This window comes from Eretmochelys imbricata, chromosome 9, assembly GCF_965152235.1.
Source record: "Eretmochelys imbricata isolate rEreImb1 chromosome 9, rEreImb1.hap1, whole genome shotgun sequence".
NCBI classification, from domain to species: Eukaryota; Metazoa; Chordata; order Testudines; family Cheloniidae; genus Eretmochelys; species Eretmochelys imbricata.
In genome coordinates, this window is record NC_135580.1 from 100,115,033 (window position 1) to 100,128,965 (window position 13,933).

Below are 13,933 nucleotides of genomic sequence, written 5' to 3' on the forward strand. Positions count from 1 at the left end.
AGTGAAATGAACTGATTGAAAAAATGACCATATGGATAACTTCTGTAATAGCAATGCAGCAAAAATTGAGCAATTGTTGAACTGCAGGAGTCACTTGTTCAAATAAATGGGATCTGGCCAGGCTCTGACCTTTAATCCTTCTCTTCCCCTTCCTAGCTTGTTGTGTCTGCTCTCCCCTATTGTCTATGTCTGTCCTCCCATCCCTTCTCTGCTCTGTCCACTGCCTTTCCTTTTACTCTCTCACTCCATCCCACAGGGCCTGTGCTCTTCTTTGGTCACTCTGGCTGAAATTTTCAATGCAGCCAGCATTTCACTCTCTCTTTTCCTATCCACTTTCCCCACCCCCTTCTCTCCCTTTCTCATAGGGCTTGGGGAGATGCCATCCCTTGCCACCTTGCTCCTCCTATCTCTTTTCCACACACACCTCTTCCTCTCCTTCCTAAGGTGTTTGAGAGATCCCAGCCTCCTCCCTCCTGGCAGTGAGTACCTCTCTATCCCCTTTAAAAATAAATGGATAGACACTATTTAAAAGTGAATTGATTTCTCAGGTTTGTATATTCCATTATTTATCAAACCCAAGACACTGGTGGGAAAGGATCAGACATTCATATTTACCGAGTCATGTGCATTTCTATGTGACTAAGATTGTTATATACTTTCCTTGAGTTCAAATTAAAATAGAGTCTTTTCTGCCCCTCTGCCCATCCACCCCTTCTCTCATTCTGATCTTATACACATATTAACTGAGAACAACAGAGCTTGAAGTGAACATGAAATCAAGCATAAACTACTGCTCCATCTCCCAAGTCTTATTAGAGGGCGATAACAGGTGCCGTTGCAATAACAGTCTGAGTCTGGGTTATGGTTAAATGGTAGCTCTGAAGGAGGCAGAAGTCTCCACAAACCACTGGCTTCACAGTGAGCTATTTCAATGTGGTGCAATGCAGAACACATCTGTACCCTTTCCTCCTGTTGTGTACTGACAGGTGTCTAGAGAAGCGCAGAGAATGATGCGTCCTGGCCTCACTGAATCTCTGGGGCGTCTAGGTAATGAAAAATGTTGGGAATGGGGAATATGGCCAATCAAGCCTAGAATGTTTTCCTCTCTCTTACATTTCACTTTTATCTTTATAGTTCCTGGAAGGAAAATACATTAGAAAGTGGAAAGATGATGAACGGAGCAGACAAATGCATGTACAGATCAAATATATTTACAGCTGCCACTGGTTTGTCGTTAAGCACTGATTGATTCGCAGTGGTATTAAGAAGGCCCAGGCTCACATGTTGTCATGGTGTAGCCAGCATTATTTAGCTTTCACCCCACGGCACTTGCTTCTAGAAATTGGTTTGAGCCATCTTTGCTAATGGCAATTCCTTCCAAACTGTAGCAGCCACAACAAAGTGCAGACACTGTTTGCCTGTCACTTTATGGTATAGGGGAAGAGTCAGGATTTGCTCTGGGTGGAAGAGAGATGAAGGCATGCAAATATACAGGATGAGATCTACAGGAGTTTGATGAGAGAGATCTAATATCTCAGGGAAAATTCTGTCTTTTGGTTACTCTGTCCTCCCAAACAACCCCCTACCCCCTATTCTATCCACTTGTTGTATCCTGTCTGACTGACACCTAGACTGTGAGCTCTCGGGGAGGGGCAGGGGGGAACTACTTTCTTTATTCCATGTCTGTACAGCATCTAGCACAATGGGGCCCTGATCCCTGGCTGCAGTTCTTGGATGTTACTATCATAAATAATAATGACAGGGCAGCGCCTCTCAACTGGGTGACGTGGACAGGGGTCTTTATTTCTTTCTGGGGAGCAATAAAATGTGGGAAGACCACTCCATGCATGGTTCCCTCATTCTTCCTTTACTCTGCAGACACACCCACTGGAATTCCAGGAGGAGGCTCCCAGGGAGGAAATCTCAATGAGGATGCTGCTACAGAGATATTCCCTGATTGGACATGGGGCAAATCCTCAGAGATCTGTGCCCAGCCCAAGGGGATCTGCAGAAGGCCAGAGCAGTGCTGCCAACTCTCATGATATCTACTGTTTTTTCTAAGGCTCCAGCTCCTGGAGTCATGTGAACTCAACTTTCATTTTTTAAAAGGTAAATTTCTGGCCCTCCTGGTTGCAGAGAAGAGCTTGGATAGTGACTCCTAGAGGCTCAGAAACCAGGAGGCATATATAAGAACCCCAATGTTGTTATTTAAAAAAACTCAGTATTTTAAAGCCAATTTCATCAGTTTTGGGGGCCTGACTCATGATTTTTGAACACTTGGGGTTGGCTGTTCTACTGGAGCCAACCAGATTGGGCCCTGCACCTTTGAACTGGTTCTAGTCTGAGCCCCACTGGAGACACAACACTGGAGACAGCCCCTCACCACAGCTGCAGCTAGGAGCACCAGGATGGGTATGAGCAGGAGTGAAGTAGAGGCGAGGGCTCAAGGGATGGAATATCTTTTCTGACCAAGTGCCCCAGGACCAGAGGGGACTGGCATCATATGGCCACATGGCCTGGTGAGGCTTCTCCCCGTCCTCCCCAAGCACATTCCCCCTTGGGACTGGAGGATCTTGGGGGACAATACCATGGATCTCAGGGAGGAAGGGGAGAGACAGGGCCCTGTTGTTAAATAGATATTTCATCTCTGTAGGGCACCTTGATCTGTGAGTCTCTCATGATTAACCTGGTGCTTTAGGACTGGCTGTGGATTGCATCTGCTGGAGTATTCTAAGAGGGGGAAGTTGCTTTTCTAGTGTTCCGCTTGTCTTATAACCCTCTGGGAGAGCTATGTTCCTTCAATATTGGCCCCAAGAGTAAATCATATTAAAACATCAGTTGAATAGAAAACGAAAGCACTCTGGCAGTATGAGTATTGGGGGAATAGATTGAGATAGGGAGCATTGAAACCTTGTCTAAGTGTATGTTACTGGCCCATTCAAATGTATCACAACGCAACAATGGGCCCTATTGCTTGCAGGTGGAGAAAGTCATATTATTTGGAGCCAAAATGCCAGCAAAACCTTTCACGTTCCCATTGTCTTCAGGAGAGTATTTGCTGATGATCTGAAAGGAAAACAAAACTGTCACCATATTTAGAGCTGTGTAAACCCAATAGATAAATATATACATTTGCCAGTTTGTAATGAGACAAACTAAAGAGACAGAGCAGTCCATTTGGTATAAAGATATTCAGTTATTTCAGCTAAAATTAGTTAGGGACAGCAGCACATAAATGAGATACCAACATTTGATTTTAATGACTTTCCACCTTGCTGCAGGCTAAAATTCAGTTAAAATTCAGATTTGCTATGTTAAAGTGCAATTCTCCCCTCCCCATCCCGCAGAAGCTGCATAATAAAGAGAAAATGGCATCCACAACACCTGCCTAGAATTCTGAAAGTCAACAACAACCTCAAAGTGTGGGAGTTGCAGTGGTGCAACAGGAGTAATTTATCTTTTCAGGCCTCCTTGCCAATAATATGGGACATCAATGCAACATTTTTGCAGAGTCAGAAATTTGTGTTTTTAAACCCGAGGCTTCTTGATGAAAAAACACTGGAAATTTCCCAATTATTTTTCTCCCTCCTAAAAGGACAATTGATTATTTTAAACGTGAGCTGTGAACCACCAAGTGCGGTGGGTTGAAACAGGCTCAGCAATCCTTTGCATTCATAGAACACAGAGGGGTGTGAAAACGACAACAAAAATGGATAATGATAGATATATGTTTGACAAGCTGCAGCCAAGTCTAACAATTCTGTTGCCAGCAGGATCATCATGTCATGTAAAAATCAACACCCAAAACCACAGCTTGCTTACCCCTACAGATTTTACTAGTTTAATTTATGAAGCCACGAGTTACAGCAATTGCATCTGAATTTAGTAGTACACAGTACTACCAACCCCAAACATCCAAAAATCATGAGTCAGACCTGCCACCCCCAAATCATGAGATTGGCTTGAATATCATGAGATTAAAAAAACATGGGACTTTTTATTTGCCTTCTGGTTTTTGAGTCTTTAGGTTTCACATTTTCAAACTTTTGTCTGCAACCCTGAGGGCTAGTAACTGATCTTTTCTTTTTAATGAAAGCAGAGATTTTCACAATCATATGATTCCAGGAGTTGGGGCTTTAAGAAAAACACCAAGTATTATGACACTTGTGATAAAATGTCAACAACAGCTGGCAACACTGCATAGCAAACATGGCAAAGAAAAATAAGGTACAATATGCAAGTGATTCCTTAAAATGGTAGCTTTGGTACTACAACGAAGGTGTTTGCCACAGAAATTCAGTGTGTTTGAATGCACTCTGTATAGGTTCAATTCAAATTTGAATACAAACTGCTACAGAAATGACTTGAAAAAATAAAATGAGTCACCCTAACATCAGATCAATAATAACAAGACAAAAATGTAGAGTGCGGTTTGTGCTGGGCAACCCACAGTTATTAACATGGTGAATTTTTCTTTGCTTTTCTTATAAACAGGTTTACGCTGAGAAGAATAAACGCCGGAGTTCAGATGTCACCATGCATAAGTCTGTGCTGAAAACCCCTCCCCTAGGATTTCCTCCCACCCGTCACAGCTTTCAGCGCACATATTACAATGAGAGGGTACCTTCCATCCAGCCTTGTGTGGGCCTATGGGGGAAATGGAGCTAAGAGTTAGGTCAAAGAAGATCCTTCACACTGCTGAGAGCCCCTCTCCTGGGACTAGCTTTCCCGAAGTGGGCAAGAAGGGGACGGGTTCAGGTCCTCTCTGCAGGCTAGAGCAGGTCTAAGGGTCACTCTGACTTGTACCCTGTTGCAAAAGCTACAGAATGGCTGGGGCCTAAGACTGTCCTGGCCACATCTTCCTCCTCTGCCTTCCCTGCCCTAGCACATCTCCTCTGCCACTGGGCTGCTGTGGAGGTGGCAGAGAGAACACAGCTGTGGGAGGGCTGCATGTGGAGTCTGCAGAGCAGTGCTGCACTGGGCCCAATGTCTTAGTTCCTGCTAGGGCAGTGCATGTGAATGGTTAATTTAAGTCCATGCTAGGACACTGGGCAAGGGTCTGGAGAAGGATCTAAGCAGAAGGTGAGCCATGAGGCCAAGCTCTATGGGTAGAACTGAGTCTCTTTCACTGATAAAGTTCTCCATTTGGTATTAGCAGAAAGCTGCTCTGTCATGTGACAATCATTTGGAAACACAGAGTGATGTGGGTCTGTAGCTACCTTCAAGGCAGTAGGGCTGGGCAAAAAACAGGATGGAATTTCCCTCCAAATGAATTCCTATTTTTTCCTATTAAAATTCAAAAAATGTTACCTACAGCTTTTCTTTTTCTTTCTCTGTCCTACTACTGAGATTAGATTTGTTTCTAAGGTTATATCTACACTATGAGCTAGGGGAGTGATTCCCCTGCTTGTGTACATGTATTTGTGCTATTTCTCATTGAGCTAGTGCTAATATAAATAGCAGTATCGCCATGGTAGCATGGCTAACGGCTGCACAGCTGAGCCACACCAAGTACATTCCCACTACACAACATTGCTTCTGCTAATTCTTATAATTGTGAAGTCTGCTCAGTTCTTTTGAAAAACTAATACAGCTGCAGCACAGCTAGTTGGGCTTTCTCGGCCCCCGTTTCTATTAGTTCTCAAAGGGATTTTAGAAATATTTGTTCCATATTTGAAAACTGCTGTGGTCCAGACAAACTGAAGAACAATCTAATAGGCTCTGGCATACTATCCATTTTACCGCTAATTGCAAATGTCAGGTATTTCTGCATTTCATGTGCCGTAACAACAGGATTTCACTGTGCCACACATCTCATTATTTAAAAACAATATTTTAAAAAGACACCAGGGCACTGCAGCTGCAATCAGTTCTAAGTAATGAGCTTCTAAAGTGATTGACCTGTTCCACCTCAGTGTTTAATGTGTTGTGTATCACTTATAATTACTGTGCTAACAGCGATGGCCAATGCTTTACAACCCTCACCCTGTGCTAATTCATTTTCTCTCTTTCATAGGAGTGTCACAGAGAGCTGGGATTTTCAGCCAAAACTCATAGTATTGTGAATCTTAAAATTCAAGTGTAAATTCATATCTAGAAATGAGACAAGCAAGGATTTTTAGAGGCAAGCTTATACACGGCCATTCCTTGTACCTTCAGACATAGCTAACAAAGTCGTATTCCCAAGAATAACATCTTAATAGTTTTACACATACTGATGCGCATTGGGCACTGCTGTAGTGAAATCCTCAGGGATACAATGCCACCAGCCTTGTCCCCTAAAACTAACATATAGACAAACTGCAAGGCTCACCAGTTTGGGAGCTCCCTGGTAGGCAGGGTATTCAGTGATGGCGTATAGACTTGTCACGTAAGAGTATCTCCCATTTGGAAATTGATCTCCATTACCATATATCCATGTACAGGGCCAGATTGTGATGCCTTTACCTACATTGAGCAGCATTTTTCCTGACTTCAGTGGAAATGCTTGTGGGGAAAGGTGCTATTCAACATGAGTACAGATTGCACAGCCTAGCCCACAGAAATTTTATATTCAGACATGTTATAATGCAAATCGACATGTCTTATTGGTTTGTGTTACTGTCTTTGTTACAATATATGAACATCTGATGCATTGCTTCAATGACCAGCCATCCCTAACTAAAATATTCCTGGGCTGATGGGAGCGGGGAGAAAGTAGTATTTTCCTTGCATTGGCTGGTACAACAAGGATGATTTTTTATCACGTTACAGTTTTTAAAATTAGGTGACAGAAGAAAACAAGCACGTAGGATGTCGTGAGAGAGACCATTCAACAAGACACTTGTTTAGAGGGGTGTGTCTTTTTGGTGACTCTTTTATGGTTGCTTCAGTTCACACCATGCTGAGTCTAAGGATTTTAATTATCTTACAAGTGATCACTCTCATTACAGTGTGTATGGTAACACCCATTGTTTCATGTTCTCTATGTATATAAATCTCCCCACTGTATTTTCCACTGAATGCATCCGATGAAGTGAGCTGTAGCTCATGAAAGCTTATGCTCAAATAAATTTGTTAGTCTCTAAGGTGCCAAAAGTACTCCTTTTCTTTTTTGCGAATACAGACTAACATGGCTGCTACTCTGAAAATTATCTTACTGTAACTTCAGGGAATTTTTGACTGGCTTCCTCATTTTAAAAAAAATCCTTCTTTTAAAAGTTTAGGGGTTTGGTTTTTTTGGTATATCTAATTCTGTCCCTACGGATATTCAATTCAATTCAATTGTTTGTAATTACTGTTACTCAGTGGCTCAAGTATAGTTATTTCTTGAACAAATTCCTGTGTGTTAGGACTATCTCTAGAATATTCCCTCTCCTTTGTGGCTTGGAACAGGGAATCATCATTGAAGGGGTGTATTTCTAATGGGGTCCTGCAGGGATCAGTTCTTGGCCCTATAATATTTAACATTTTTATTAGCAACCTGGAAAAAAACATAAAATCATCACTGTTAAAGTTTCCAGGGGACACAAAAACTGGAGGAGTGGTACACAGTGAAGAGGACAGGTGACTGATACATAGCAATCTGGTTCACTTGCTAAGCTGGGTGCAAGCAAACAATATGCATTTTAATATTGCTAAATGTAAATGTATACATCTAGGAGCAGAGAATGTAGGCTATGCTTACAGGATGGGGTACTCTATCCTGGGAAGCAGTGATTCTGAACAAGATTTGGGGAGTGTGGGGGGGGATCATCAGCTGAACAGGAGATCTCAGTATGGGATCAGCTAATTCTGTGTAACAGGTGCGAATCTGTGAGCTTAATATGTGCTATATTGCTCTTAGGACGATCATGATGAGGCACTGCTTAGTGTCCTGCAGGATGTGCAGAACTTCATACTTTCTGCTAAAGCTTTGCCCTTAGAGCACGCATAATAAATATTCTCATTTTGTCCCCATGATCAGCTGTAAGATTAATTCAATCTAAGGATGCATAAACAGGGGAATCTTGCATAGAAGGAGAGAGATTATTTTACCTCTGTATTTGGCATTAGGGCAATCACTAATGGAATCTATTTAGTTTAACAAAAAGGTTAATGGGCAACTTGATCGCAGTCTGTAAGTACCTATGTGGGGAACAAAAATTTGATAGTGGACTCTTCAATCTAGCAGACAAAGTAATAACAAGATCTAATGGTGGTAATTGAAGGTAGACAAATTCAGACTGAAAATAAGGTTTAATTTTTTAAGTGAGAATAATTAACCATTGGAATGGCTTAACAAGGGTCTTGGTGGATTCTCAATCACTGACAATTTTTAAATCATGATTGGATGTATTTCTAAAAGATTTGCTTTAGGAATTATTTTGGGGGGGAAGTTCTGTGGCCTGTAGTATACAGGAGGTCAGACTAGATGATCACAGTGGTTCTTTCTGGCCTTGGAATCTATGAATCTGTAATGTATTTATAGTCTTATAACTTGGAATTTGTATCCATACAGATTCTACTGTAATGCGCAACTCATTATATTCTACTGATGCAATGTATATATTGCAGTAGCTCAGTGATGACTAAAGCAGGTTTTAGGATAGCTTGTTTATTTATCTCTCAACAAGAAATGACTTACCAAGTAAACACTATACTGATGCTACTGCAATCTAGCCTGACTGTACTCACTGTCTCATTCTCTGTAATGGGTTCCTGCCTCTGACTGTGAGAGAGTCTGTGAGCTTAATATGTGCTATATTGTTCTTAGGATGATCATGATGAAGCACTGCTTAGTATCCTGCAGGAAGTGTGGAACTTCATACCTCCTGCTAAAGCTTTGCCCAGAGCACACATAATGAATATTCTCTTATTGTCCCCATGATCAGGTTTATGAGCGGTATGGGGCATATTATGGTTCTTCATTATTGGATCAGCCAGAACTGATGGATGGGAAACTCCTAAAGCATTGATATTTACTATATTTGGTTCACTTGGAGCCATCGATCTGTTCTTGTTTGGAGCTGGATTTGGTAACGTATTTCCTGGCAGTAATCAATAATTATTTTATAGTCAGTATGATACTTAATTGTGAGTAAACCAAAAGACAGATTGCTTGGATATAAGAACTATTGATTGCCAGCAGAAGGCACACTTATCAGCTAACTTTCTGAAGAACAGGAATATGAAGCTACTCTTCCGTATTGCTCTGATGACACTGGGAAAATGACAAATAGCTCTTCTACTCAAGCATGAATGGATGATATTGAAGCAAACTTGCCACATCTTGGGTCAAATTCTACTTGCCTCATTCACATGAGCAGGGACATAGAAATCAATGGGAATGCTTGAATAAGGCAAGCAGGGTCTGGTTCTTTATCAGTGCTTTATGATTTTAAAAGTTATAGGTAGCAATATTTTTATCCTGCTTAGATACTATGGTGATAGATGATTTACTAATACCGATAAATATTCTGTTTCCAGTACTCTTAGTGCACAAGGGAAAACAAGAGGCCATGCATCACCTCCTTCTGTATGGAAAGAAATGTCCACAAAGAGCTACCAGTGGTGCCCAAACTATTCCTGTTATGCCTCCCCACTTACCAGTAATGGAATCTGTCTGTGCCCCCCCTCCATTATGGCACAGTTGGCTCAGCAGAAGAATTTGGGCCGAAGGTGAAGCTGGGGTTGGAACTGGGGATGGAGGAGGAGCTGGGGCTAGAGGTGGAACTGGCCTGGGGGTGGAGAGAGAAGGAGGGCAGAGCTGGGCTGGGGCCAGAGAGAGCTTTGGATGGGGTGGGAGCGGTGTAAGGGCCGGAATGGCGCTGCTACTGGGATCAGAGCTGGACTGGGGGTGGAGTGGAGTGTGGCTGCGAGCAGAGTTGGGAGGTGTTCCCTCCCTGCTCCCCGTGGGGACTGGCTCTGGCTCCCCTCCCCCGAACATTTCTCCACGACACTCTAGGGGGCATGCCCCATAATTTGGGGACCACTGAGCTAGATTGTGGCTTTGCTAAAAGCCCTGAGTAAAGGGCAGTGCAGAACCAGATTTTTGCTTCACTGAGCATTCCTAGTGTCCCCTTACACCAAGGGGAAATTATCTGCACCAGCCCTGTACCTGGCACAGATTCCTTCCCTTTCCACTCTAGCTCAGCTGTATTGGTGGGTGCATTGGGGGAGAGGCTCTGCCCTCTTCTTGCCCATCTCTACTCACCTGCACAGAAAGGGCAACAGCAGCCCTATGGAAGGGTCTCCCCCACCCTACACTGCTACTGGCATTATGGATATGCCAAGGAGGTAAGGGATGCACCTTGTGCCCCTGCTCCCCTGAGCAAGTGTCTAGGCAGCATCATGCCTATGCCTATAATACCAGTTTTGTGCTTCAACAGGAAAAAGCCTTTTCAGGCATTTGAGCAACAGGATTAAAAAAAAATTAAATTATATTCCACATTCTCAAAGCTGACCAAAGCGATATGTGAAGGAGGAATATCATTTGTCACAGGGGAACAAAGGCATATAAGCGTGCAAGGCAACATTGTCTAGCCAGTTGAACACAGAGTTTAGTGAAATGAAAATAGTTTTCTACCAGTGAAAGTATTTTTTTACAGAAGGTATTATACCAATCGGTCAACTAGAACAATAAGGTCTTCCTCTGAAGATAGCAATTAACCTATTATTTTAGCTGACCATTTGAACTTGTGCTCTGTGATCGAGAATGTGATCAGTTAATGAGTCACACAACAGCCAAAACTTTCATTGCCATCAAACCAAAGCTCCGTTCATTCTGAATCTTGCTGTATGGACATTTTAGTAAAAGAGCCATTGATGGGACTGATGTTAAAAGAGCTATTGTAGTAGGATGCATATTTGAAACTGAGTACAGCAGTTAGCTGTTTGCATTGACATTTGTTGGAAGCATTGCCATGCTGTTTGCCATTTGAATAACAAAAACAATTTTTTTGATAATTTTTTGCCTAAGTGGAAAAAGACAGAGAGAGAGAAAAACATAGGGAAAGGGAGGATGAAGCAGCAAAGTTGACTTATAGTATCACATACAAAAATAAGATTTCCCATCTTCTTAAAATGTTCTTTTGGGAAAGTCTAAGTCTGGATACAAATTGATGCTCTATTAGTTAGTAACATTGCTAATACAGTGTATGGATGGATGCAATAAAGCAGGCTATAACTGAAATTTGTTGTAGGCGGGTGGTGGGGGTGGAGGAAGTGTTTCTAGGATCAGAAATACTTAAAATTAGTAACCTTTTATCAGAAAATATTTTTTTCGGTTTTTACCTGTTGACAAATAAGCAGCTGATTTCTTCCTTTAGAATGGTCTTCCTTTAGTTCAGTTGTTACTATGCCACGAATGTGTCCATCTATTCAACACAGAAGAGGGAGCATTAAGGTCCTGATCTTGTACACACTTATTCATATGCTTAACTTTAAACATCTGAGTACTCCCACTGACTGTAGCCACGTCAGTGCTTGTAAGATCAGCAATTTAAATTGTAGTGTTCTTAATGAACCCTAAACATAATTATAGGTATCTGAGCTTTAATAAAGCATAGCTTCTCATTTAACAAAGCTTCTTGTTGCGCTTTGTAACAAGTAATATTATAGTTTATGACTTAAATCTGTTAAATTAAACCAGGTTCAGTTTACATCATGTATTGCTTAGGGCCTGGGGTGGTAGCTATGCTTTAATTTTGTTTTCTTGATTAAGTACTTAAATAGGAAATACTGTTATGTTGAGAACATCATTGAATGGACCTGGTTCTCTCTCCAGCCCTTCGCATGGTCAATAATACCAGTGCATAGCATGTAATCCATTACCATTCTGATTAGGTCATGTTTTGTGCTCTGTATTCACTTAGCACTGCAGTAAAGGACTACAAAAGCTACAGAGCCACAGAGAATCATGTGCATATGGTAAATAGAGTCTCCTTTGCTGAAAATACACTGATGAGTCTAAAGGTGGAAAAGCAGGTAGAGGGAATGAGCAGTCTTTTGCATCCCTGAGATTGGAGTTAAGACATGTAACAAAACGTCTAATTTTGTAGCCATTATGACAGCTGAATTGGTGGGGAAAATGTTAGCATTAAACTAGGTAAGGGACATACAGACTACCTCAGCTGTTATCTTTTCAGATTAATAATCAGGTATACCGGCAATTAAAAGGGGTAGCTCAGAAAGCAGGAGTATATTAGGGTGTGAATATAGTACTAGCGTGGATTCCAGCACATGCTGAAAATATCACATCTTATAATTTACTGGTTTGTGTATTGCAGAAGAGCCTTATTGAGGATCCTGACCTCATTATAATAGGCACTGTATAAACACATGCTTTCTGGTAAAGCATCACAGGTATGCATGGCACTTTACAGGACAGTAAAATACAAATGCTTGCACTGACTAGCTTGCACTATAAAGCCTGCCACATGGCCACAAAGAACTTGCTGCAGGATCAAGACTCACAGTTAGAAGTAACATGAGAGATAGAAGATAAGACAGTGAGAGGCCTGAGGAGGGTTGCCACAGGTTGAGGTTGTGGTACTGCTTGTAGAATGTGCATCGTAGCGGGCCCTTTTGTGTCACAGAGCGATTTCATTTCCCAACTCTTGGTACCTCACGTGGCTCGGCCCTGCTGCCCCTGGATGTTACTTGGGCACTTCGTGCTGCAACAAGCAGATCTGCTGATGCAGACGGTAGGGCAGATGAAAATCCAGGGTGCAGTTAGGCCACATGCATGACCCTACATCCCTCTTCCTCCTTATACAGCCCTCATGTGAGGAAGCGAGTGACTCCCAGACAGGATGAGTCTGTATCACTGTCCCGTTACAAGGTGAACTCTGAGGCCCAGAGTGATCAAGGGCGATTACCTCAACATGGTGACACCAGCATGGGTTTCCCTAGTCTACCAAGGCCTATGTGAGTCATCCCATGGAGTCTGTGACTGAGCTGGGGACCAGCAGTACCAACGCTCTGGGGAGCGGGTGCCCCCCCATAGCCCCAAGTCTTGGGAGTCCCACCATGAGGAGACAGAGATGTTGGTACCAGCATGACCGGGGAGGAGGGAGTCGCAAGTGAGACCCCTCTGCCCGGCCAACCCCAGTGCTGCACCCATTGTCTCACCACGCATGAGTGGCTAAGGGCCGGCCGGAGGATACGTGGCTTTTGGATATTTAGGGTTGGCCAAACAGGTGGGGAATTGCCCCTGCCCGCCCCCTCCAGAGCCCCAGGGGCCCCGGCTCAGGCTCGCCCCCCCCCCCCCGAGCTCCAGCCCAGGGGCCCCGGCTCAGGCTCGCCCCCCCCCCCCCGAGCTCCAGCCCAGGGGCCCCGGCTCAGGCTCGCCCCCCCCCCCCCGAGCTCCAGCCCAGGGGCCCCGGCTCAGGCTCGCCCCCCCCCCCCCCCCGAGCTCCAGCCCAGGGGCCCCGGCTCAGGCTCGCCCCCCCCCCCCCCGAGCTCCAGCCCAGGGGCCCCGGCTCAGGCTCGCCCCCCCCCCCCCGAGCTCCAGCCCAGGGGCCCCGGCTCAGGCTCGCCCCCCCCCCCCGAGCTCCAGCCCAGGGGCCCCGGCTCAGGCTCGCCCCCCCCCCCCGAGCTCCAGCCCAGGGGCCCCGGCTCAGGCTCGCCCCCCCCCCCGAGCTCCAGCCCAGGGGCCCCGGCTCAGGCTCGCCCCCCCCCCCGAGCTCCAGCCCAGGGGCCCCGGCTCAGGCTCGCCCCGAGCTCCAGCCCAGGGGCCCCGGCTCAGGCTCGCCCCCCCCCCCCCCGAGCTCCAGCCCAGGGGCCCCGGCTCAGGCTCGCCCCCCCCTCCCCCCGAGCTCCAGCCCAGGGGCCCCGGCTCAGGCTCGCCCCCCCCCCCCCCGAGCTCCAGCCCAGGGGCCCCGGCTCAGGCTCGCCCCCCCCCCCGAGCTCCAGCCCAGGGGCCCCGGCTCAGGCTCGCCCCCCCCAGCTCCAGCCCAGGGGCCCCGGCTCA

The 13,933-nt window shown here is 44.9% G+C and overlaps 1 long non-coding RNA gene across 1 annotated transcript; it reads right to left on the minus strand.

Annotated features, from left to right (window-relative positions):
* Positions 1-2,967: 2,967 nt before the first annotated feature.
* LOC144270427 (uncharacterized) lies at positions 2,968-12,543 on the minus strand. Its single transcript, XR_013347155.1, has 3 exons — positions 12,436-12,543; positions 11,254-11,336; positions 2,968-3,066 (listed from the first exon to the last, which is right to left on the minus strand). It is a non-coding gene; the product is annotated as an uncharacterized LOC144270427 (long non-coding RNA).
* Positions 12,544-13,933: the final 1,390 nt, after the last annotated feature.